Source organism: Lactuca saligna, chromosome 7, assembly GCF_052625555.1.
Source record: "Lactuca saligna cultivar CGN05327 chromosome 7, ASM5262555v1, whole genome shotgun sequence".
Taxonomy (NCBI): Eukaryota; Viridiplantae; Streptophyta; class Magnoliopsida; order Asterales; family Asteraceae; genus Lactuca; species Lactuca saligna.
Window position 1 is genome coordinate 156,518,708 of NC_136423.1, and position 10,222 is coordinate 156,528,929.

Consider the following 10,222-nt stretch of genomic DNA (forward strand, 5'->3'; position numbering starts at 1 on the left):
GAAGGGGATTGATCATGGCGCTTTGACTCAAGAAAGAAGGGTTCATTTAAAAGAAGTGAAACTAGGATCGCATACAAAGGTTTCATCTTCTTCTTTTCTCTTTTTTTTTTCTTTCTTCCTCCTTCCTCTACTCATTTTTCTTTCATTCTAGGGCAACCATGGCTTCCATCCTCGAATTTCAGGCTTGGGTGGTATTGAGTGGTGTCTTTCTCTCACAACAAACCTTGGAATGGATGAAAAGTAACCCTAAATAGTTATCTTTCTCAAATAGGATTATAATTTTGAAAGGACATATCTCGGTCATGGAAAACCCTTTTTAGTCAAAACCAAACCGTAGAGTTTCCTTTTTGAGTACTCTATATTTAATTAGTTTTGACTGAAAGCCAGAAATGCCCATTACTTAGGTGAAATCGATGATTGACCCACAATGGTCCGTAATTAACTATTTGGTGAGGCGGTTTTGTATAAATAACCAAAAATATTAGAAAATCGTATAGAGGTGTGCGAATACTAATTTTAAAGCTAAGGACTTGAACTTCATTCATGTAGAATAGTTTTGAAAAATAAGGTGCTAAAGGACGGAAAACGGTCTCCAACAAACCATAACTTCTATGTAAAAATATGAAAAATTAACCCATGAACCATTTTTATTTTCGGGTATCATATAACCTAACTTAACTATATTTTGCCTTTAATAAGAAGGTTGAAGTTGAGCTGGTGTAAAGGGTATCTTGGGCTACTTGAAGGGTGTTTGATCATTGGAGGTGAGTTCCTCACTTCATAACCATAGGGGATTATATGCCTACTATTAGGTCGGGTGAGATTAGGAACTATATGATTGATAGTTAAAGTAATATTTTTGCATGAGCTATGTTTGATGTTCTTATTTGTTATGTGGAACGTATATGCATGATATGTTTAGGCTCGACGGTTAATACCGAGCCGACTGACCAAAGGTCATTGTGCCATGTCGAGGGGCCAAAGGCAAAAACGCTAAGTCCATGGATTCGACGGCTAAATACAGAGTCCTTATTTGGGTGTTGTTTGGGATGTGTTTCAAAATAGACATGAGACGTATGGTCTTAATGTTTATATATTATATGGATGTTTGCATATTTCTTTATGCCATGTGATATAGGAGGAGGGTGTAATACTTCTATTGTTATATGGTGTTTAAATTTATTAAGCTTCGTGCTTACCCTTTCCTTTATAAAATAATTATTAAAGGTACATCAGGTACGAAATGATGGTTTAGCTTAACTGTACACTATCGTGGTTGAAGATTGGGTCCTTGTCGGAAACTCTTGATATGGGATTTAATGAATATTAGGTCTGTTGTTTTGAATTATAAATTGATTAATGTTGTTGAAAGTATGTTTTGACTTTGAAATGTTATTTGAATACTTGAAATATAACAGTTTTTGTTAATTAAAGGATTTAATGGTATTTATTATAAATATAAATATTTTCAAAAGTTTAAATTTGTTGTAATTTTTGGGACGTTACATCTTGCCACATGTTATTTTTTGGTTATTTTAATTTTTTTTAGATATCAATTTATATATTAATTAATATGTATAGTATATGGATCTCACACCTAATTTGTTTAATAAATATAAAATAATTACCAAAAAAATAAAATAAAATATTACATTACGATTTAAAATAAGAACAATATTATATATTATCAATGTTAGTTTTATTTCAGTTTATAGTAATTTTTAGCAAACTTTTAAAATGAAATTTTAAAATTTTTCCATCGGATATCATAAGTTGTCGTTGGTTTTCATTTTTCTAATACTTCATTGTTGTAATATTCTTGAAATTGTTGTAGTATATAAAATAAAACTAGTATTTAACAATGGTGTGGGTTGCATCAGAAAACTTCTTTACAAATTAAACCATAAAAATAAAAAATAAGGTTTTTATCTTAATAATTATTTACGGTGAAGGCCGGTAAAAGCAAAATTTGAAAATATATCATATTTGCTATAATACTAAAAATAACAATTAATAATAAAATATAATTAATAAAGTTAATATTAATATAATACTAAAAATAACAATTAATAATAAAATATAATTAATAAAGTTAATATTAATGAAAGGAAAAAATAAAAAACAAATTTTCTAAGGAACAAAAAATATATCTTTAAAATATAGAATCGTCACTTACAAAATATAACTTTATAGTAATAATTGACCAATAATATAAATTTATAGTAATAATTAGGTATGAAAACTATTAATTAAAAATCATTGAGGCAAAAGAGTGTAAATATAAAGTTTGTTAAGAGTGAATAAAATTGCTATTTCCAAGCATAAGGTATTTGTAGGAAAAAGTAAAAGAAAATGAGCATGACTCACACACAAAGTTGCAGATTAATATACATCTAATTTATTATTTATGTATTTTCTTACTAATATATATATATATATATATATATATATATATATATATATATATATATATATATATATATATATATATATATATATATATAGACTCAAAAGTTTATGGATAACATGGATGAGTTTAACCTATGTTTGGTGCGTCACAACTAGCTGATAAGCTAGTTTATTTTTTGAGTTTTTTTATGTTGTCGTCTTTAGTAATACAAAAAGTAGCTTATAAGTTAGTTTTTTTGAAAAACTACTTAGACTAGCTTTTTAAGAGTTTTTCTAAAATTTTCCAAATACACCCCTTAATTAATTATGAAAACATATATTCTTAGATGTCCTTTTATGTAATTTTATATATTTCAGCTAGTTTTACCAAACATTATTTTTTATCAGTTAACTTTTTATTTAACATCTAGCTTTTCAGCTATCAACTAGCTTTTCAGCTAACAACCAGTTTTTCGATATATATGTATTATTATTCCTTGTTTCGTCGGCAACTTTTTTTTAGTCGTAATAATTTTCAAGTATAAAATAAACCAATGATAAAATTCAACAACAGATTTAAAAGCATCAAGGATTTTGCTAAGGAGGTGCAATTTCATGATTTTTTTCGGTTAAGAATCATGCTTGTAAAGCTGAGGCGTTTAATTGGTTTGCTTAGTGTATGGACCCTAATTGGGTTTACGATGTAATTCATGTACCTCTAGCTTCTTTTTAATATATTTCTTGTTGTTCAATAAGAAAAGTGATAAAATTCAAGCACATGCAGAAAAAAAAAAAAAAAAGTAGTGTCCTAATCTTAGCCCCAATCCTCACCACCCAACCACTAAAAGGAGTAGGACATATCAATAATTTTTCTCATTCACAAAACCTTCTATAAATAGGGAAGTGTAACACACTAATTTCCACATCCCTCTTCCATATATTTCATTTTGTACAAACCGGTGAAAATGGCTCCGAGAGCTTTCCTTCTTCTTACTCTAGCTTTTGCTGTTGTCCTTCTCATTACCTCTGAAGTGGCTGCAGCTACGGAGTTGGCTGAAAACACTGACAGTAAATGAATTCACTCTTACGTGTTTTATTTTTAAAAAGCGTATAAATATTGCAAATTAATTAACACTTAAAGTTGTAGGTCAGTATAATCCCGGTGGACATGGAGAACACATCGTAGGCGGTAGAATGGGAGCGCCTAAAAAAGGTGGTATGCGTAAAGATGATCCTGTATATGGGGGTAAAGGTTGCAGGCATGGTTGTTGTTCCAGTAAATATTCCAAGGATAAAGGAGGGTGTAAGTGTTGCAAGACATTTGCAGAGGCAGCCGCTTACAAACAAACTCAAAACTAATGGAAACCTCGAGAAAGAACCATCTTTTCAGTCATATACTAAAAAGATGTTTCACAATGCAATAATGCATTATGTAGTGCTTATATGTAAAACAAATAATTAGCGCAACTTCTTTTGGTGGAAGTATGCACTTAATGTGTGCCGTAAAATAAGTGAACTTTGAGCTTTTATGTCAAAAAATATATCGTTTTCAATGTCTTGTTTTAATACTTTCATTTTTTTCTTAACATCACAATATATATATATATATATATATATATATATATATATATATATATATATATATATATATATATATATATATAGATAGAGAGAGAGAGAGAGAGAGTGAGAGAGAGAGAGGTTACGTTGAAATTAAAAATAAAACAGAGATCTTGATATTCAACCTCAACCATATATTTCACATCTTCTGTTCTATCTTTCCGGCATACCGGTGCGTCATGTCTGTTATAATCATACATGATTATAGAGCACCGTTTGTTCCTTTCTCCTCCACCGCCATCTCCACCACCACAACCAGCACCACCACCACCACTACTACCACCACCTTTGACACTAGCCGACCAAACCACTATCACGTTCATCACTTATACGACCGCCAACTTTGTATAATGATTTATGATGACATACACGTATAAAGATTTATGCCACCTTTGTATAATGATTTATAATGATTTATAATGATTTATGCCACCAATTGTCAATCATATGTGATTACTCAATCTGTGAACAAACATATATGTATAATGATTGATGATGACATATACACATATAAAGTTTTTATTCATCAAATTTGACCGTAAATATTTTTATATGTGTTATGTATTACTTGATGAAACTTATAATAATGAAAAAACATTTAAAACACAATTCATTAATTTATTTTTCATAAAGTATTATATATCTAAATCACAAATATTTAAAGTTAAAGTTGAAGAATACATACTTTAAAAGTCAAAAGTGAACAATAAATATGAGACGATGATAATATATCTCTTCTAACCTAATAAATGAATATCATTTTTTCCAAATATCATGTTCTCATTAAAATTTGACACATGTCATTTTTTAGGATAATTTGAATTATTTCTTTTACACTTGTCATTTTCTTGTATTTTTCGATTTTCTTAAATTTAAAATCCATATTTTATTATGTAAGTTAGATCTTTATTAAATTTTAGAATAAATGTTTTATATTTTTCTGTTTCAAATCTCCTAGAATATATTGAATTACTTATTTTATTCACTATATCTATTGTATTTATATTATTTTAAAAAAATTTGTAATTCGTACAACTTTATATTAAATTTTTATTTTTAATAAACACATGTATTACACGAGTCTCGGACTTAGTGTGTGTGTGTGTGTGTGTGTGTGTGTGTGTGTGTGTATATATATATATATATATATATATATATATATATATATATATATATATATATATATAAGATCAAATGAGAACCAAAAAACATTAGGAGCTATAGGAATTATTATTTGTAGCTTCTTATTAAGGGTATATTTGTCAATTCTAGGTTTTTGTTTTTTTGTAAGGTTTATAGCAATATGGGAAAAATGGCCATTTTGAGACCTTTAACTTTATAACCTAACATTTTGATAAAAATTCCAACACTTTTTCATTTATATAAGATCTTGTAGATCTGATACAATCAGCCACTCTCAAACTCACCTACCAACACAAACTTAACACTACCTCTTGACGCCGTTGATGTCCGCCCCACTTCCACCTCGCCATAATTGAAATCGGCACCAATGCTGCTAGTGTCATAGCTCCTTAATTTTTTTTTTATCTTCTCCAAGTCTTACTCTGATCAAATTAATGCAACCTTAGACGGAAATATTATTGAGACAACATGTTATCTTTGGCTACATTACCTTCTTCGGCGACTTCGACTACTTCAAAGAAGCTCGTGAACATCATTAATTTTATTGCCCAGCCCCTTGTTTAAGAACCTTAGAAGGAACCCTAGACTTATAACTTCATCTATGACGCTATCACATCAGAAGTGCTCTGGTCCAGATCTATAATATCTAGCTATAGATCTACGATCTTCGGCAACAAATCTACAGTTTACACCTCTAGATCTATGTTCTACAATTTATGCATCTAAATCTATGAATCCTGACGAGATTGATGGACCAAATCTGATGTCGTTGTCAAACCTCATCATTGTGGTTACACCATCGCTCCAGTGAAACATAGTCAACTCATCTCCATCCCTTTCTCTCCGATTTCAGGTGAAACACCACTTGATCTTCATGAAGTATGTCAATTTTTATTTTGATTGGTTTTTCTTTTGTTAAGATGTGAATTCAATTTTTTTAGTCTTTCTTTTGTTGTTTACAGCTCTTGATGTTAGTTTTAAGTGCTACTAAGTTGTGAATGCATTACTATTAAGTTGTGAAACCAAGTTTGTATTCTTATTTGTTATGATTTATGCATAGAATAGTTGTTCACGACTTAGGTTTTTTAGCTATTTTGTTATCAATTGAATTTAGAATGTGCTATAATGCTAGTGTTTTCTCAAATAATGTGAATCTATGTTATTTAAGCTGTGAATTGTGATGTTTTACTGTTTTACTAATTGTTTAGTCATGTTGATATTAGTTTTAAATATTATTAATAAGAAAATATAAGGGTTTTTTTTTTTTTTTTTTTTTTTTTTTTTTTTTTGTGAATACACCATTTTTTTCAAGTTTTAAGATGTGAATTTATGATTTTTTATCTGTTTTAAGCTATGAATCCATGTTTTATATTTATTTTTTTCTACTTACATGTGTTGTAGATCTTTATGATGCAAATTTTTTTTGTTTTTGATTATTTTTTCTTTTGTTAAGGTGTGAATTTAACTTTTTAGTCTTTCATTTGTGTTTTCTTTTGCTAATCTTTGCTTAATTGCTATTAAGTTGTGAATCCAAGTTTCTTTTCTTATTTTCATAATCTATGATTAAACATGTCATTGAATAGTTTAATGTATATTGAAATATCTAGGAATTTCATAGAGATTGAAATTAGTAAAGTGCATTACCTACCTAATACAAATTTGGAAATTGATTATGACATTATTCTTCTTATTACAAACTAAAAATATGGCTCCTAGCCACATATATTTATCTGTGTTAAAGTATTGAGGATTGATACAATTACCTAAAACTTTATCTTTTATTATATATGGCTAGAAATGGTGGTCTCCCTCCTCCTCCTCCACCCACTCAAAACTCAAATTGCACTATTATGTCAATTCTATCAAAAGAAAAGCTTATTGGTCCAAAATACATGGACTTGATGCGAAATTTGAATATGACACTTAGCTATGAGAATAATAAGTATGTTATTGAAATCCCTTTTCTTGAAATTAACAATGTGTCTGCTACTATTTAGAAAATTGTTAGACATAAACAACATGTTGACGTTGCCACTAAGATCGCTTGCATAATGATTACAACCATAACAAATGATTTGTAAACGTTCTATAAGGACTATTTCCCCTATGAAGTGAACTTAGCTCTTTATCAAATGCTCCACAGAAAATCGTGACAAGAGTGTTATGTGGTCATCAAATCCATAATGGCATGCAAGCTGAAAGATAGGGAATTTATGTGTAAAAGATGTAAAGACACGTGGAAAGACTAGAATAGATCAATGTTAATTAAGACAAGAAGCTGGCCATTTATATGATCCTCAACACCTTACCACTTAGTTACGATATGTTTATCCTATCTTATCATTTCAACAACACATAAACGACATTGCTTGAGCTACATAGTCCATTGCAAACTGGTAAAGCTAGATTGAAGAAGTCTTATTCCAAATTTATTGAAAGTAACCCTATCTTAGCCATTCAATACGGAAAGGGGAAGAAAAGAAAGGCTTTATCCCAACCCAAGTGGAAAGGGAATGCCCATATTGGAGAGTCAATTGGTGGGTCAAAAGGAAAAGTCAACTTTGATGCTCTTCCTGTCAGTAATCCGAAAGTGGTCGTGTGCATTCACTGTGGCTAGAAGGGACATTGGAAGAGAAGTTTTCCAAAGTACTTACAAGAAGTAAGAAAAACAAAGAGTGAGTTATTTGTCTCTACATCTGGTATGTAGTCTATACAAATAAATAACACTCAAATTTCAAATTCTTCGATACTTGATATAGGATGTGGTTTCCATATTTGGTTTAATATGTAAGGACTACGGGAAAGTCTAACACAGGTTTTTCATAGAAGCTATTACTATGTGAAAATGAAAATGAATTAGTGAAGAAAGTGTGGAAATTATTTAAGAATGCAAGAAAATAGCAAAATAGATTTCTATATTGTGTAAAATTTGATAAGAAGGAAATAACTAAATAAAAGGTTTATAGACTCGAAATATGATCACTAAGATTTTGAAAAGATCTGAGATGATATCTCTTTAATGCAGTAGTAACTGTAACGAACTAAGATAAATCCGAATACCACGATATATGAATAGTTTAACCGAAAGTGTAATTTGGTCATTTTTGATAAATTCATGAGATAATCAAGATTTAATCTTGTGAAATTGAAAAATATGTTAGAGTATATCGTGAGATGATTTATAATGTTGGCTAAGTGATTTTAGTCACTTAATTGTGTATTTGAGCAAAAAGGGCAAAGTGGGACATGTTGGTATTTTGAGCCTTTTTCATGTCTTAATTGATTAAGTTTTTTAGAAATTAAGCAAAAAGTAACTAGATAGAGATGTATGTCATGTTAATACTTCGCGTGGATATTAAGATCATTAAAAATAGGTTTGAAACAAAGAAGTTATGATTGTTTGAAGTTGGATTAAAAAATAGCCAAAGCTAAAATCTATGAAATACAATAACCATGACATGGTAAAAAGATTTCAAAGGAGTGGTGGCACTACCAGAACAGATACTTAATCTGTTAAACTTCTTTTATCAAACTTATTTCACATGGTTTAAACAAGTGCTTTGCTAGGGTGATTTTGAATGTATGACGTGTTCTAGCGAAGACTTGAATCAAGGGAAACAAGTTGTAATATATAGAGTCACATAAATGTATTAATTTCCTCTTTGATTAAGCCTTTGATCTAATTGAAAATGTTCAATTCAGGTTAGTAAATAACTTTTGAATATTTTGATTATGATGTTATTGTAAGTGTTTGGAAGCTAATTACAAGCTTTATAGTAGTATTTTGTGGTTGAATTCATGAAATATGATAGTAAGGTTTATAAATCCTAAATTGTGAAAATGACGAACTTGTGAAATTGAGTACATTACTTGACGAATTAAGTCATATGTAAGACTAATTCATGGAGCTTAATCAGTTTCTTGACAAAAAATTATCAAGTTAGTATTTGGGGGATAAAATATGATTTTTGTAGAATTGGAATGTTATTAAGTTCCTAATGGAATATGACTATTTTTAGGAACTTTATATGTTATGTGAATAGGTAATTGGAAAGAGATTGATCAATCTGATCAATTGGAGATTTGAAGCCAAAAGTTGTAGTTAGTCTTCAATAACTAAACAGATGCATAACCACACTTCTTTTTAGATATATGTTATTTTGATATGTTTATCATTGTATTATGAGTATTATGAGTATTGGATTACAACCTGTAAGGTTGCGAATGGTTGATATTTATAGTTATAGTAAGGTTACGAGTGGTTGATAGTTATAGTATGGTTGATAGTTGTAGAATTTAAATTATGGATAAATACAAATATTATGAGTATTGGATTACAACCTGTAAGGTTGCGAATGGTTGATAGTTATAGTAAGAAATCTAGTTGAATATTATAGTTGGTTATTGCTATATGGAAATATTGGTCGGCTAAACTTCATTATAAATAAGTTATGCAACTTATATATACTATGTCTTTTGAAGAAGTTGTCGGGCGACTGAAAGCTAGTGAGGAGAGAATCCGTAGGCATGTTGAAGTTGAAGAAAAGAAGCTTCTACTTACGCATCAAGAATGGAACGAAAGAAGTAAGAAACAAAGCCATGATTAGTCACGCTCCTCTAACAAAAAACAATCGGGGAAACTCAAACACTTATGGAGGCCATAGAAGAGGTCAAGGTAGAGGAGGAGGTAGAGGTGGCGGCGAAGGAAGAGGTAGTAATAACCTGCAACGAGAGAATACTCATGGCACAAACAAAAATAGAGACAAGAACAAAATCTAGTGCTATAATTGTCAAGATTTCAGGCATTATGCAGCAGAATGTAAAAATCTACGAAAAGAGAGAAATCAAGAAGCTAATATGAATCAAGGTCCAACTGATAATGAACCAGCCCTTCTCTTGGCAGCAATCCATGAGATCATGACAGTTGAGGAAGTGTTCTTGATTGAAGAAAAAGTCAATCCAAAATTCACACCACTAAGAAGCAACAACAATCAGTTTGGTATCTAGAAATTTGAAGGAAAAGGTTTTATCGTATTTCAATGTAAGAATGGAGAACATCGAGTGCTTCAAA

At 29.8% G+C, this 10,222-nt stretch overlaps 1 long non-coding RNA gene across 1 annotated transcript; it reads left to right on the forward strand.

Annotated features, from left to right (window-relative positions):
- The first annotated feature begins 3,311 nt into the window (after positions 1-3,311).
- On the forward strand, positions 3,312-3,941 carry LOC145006465 (uncharacterized). The gene is made up of 2 exons (XR_013662907.1): positions 3,312-3,456; positions 3,536-3,941. It is a non-coding gene; the product is annotated as an uncharacterized LOC145006465 (long non-coding RNA).
- Positions 3,942-10,222: the final 6,281 nt, after the last annotated feature.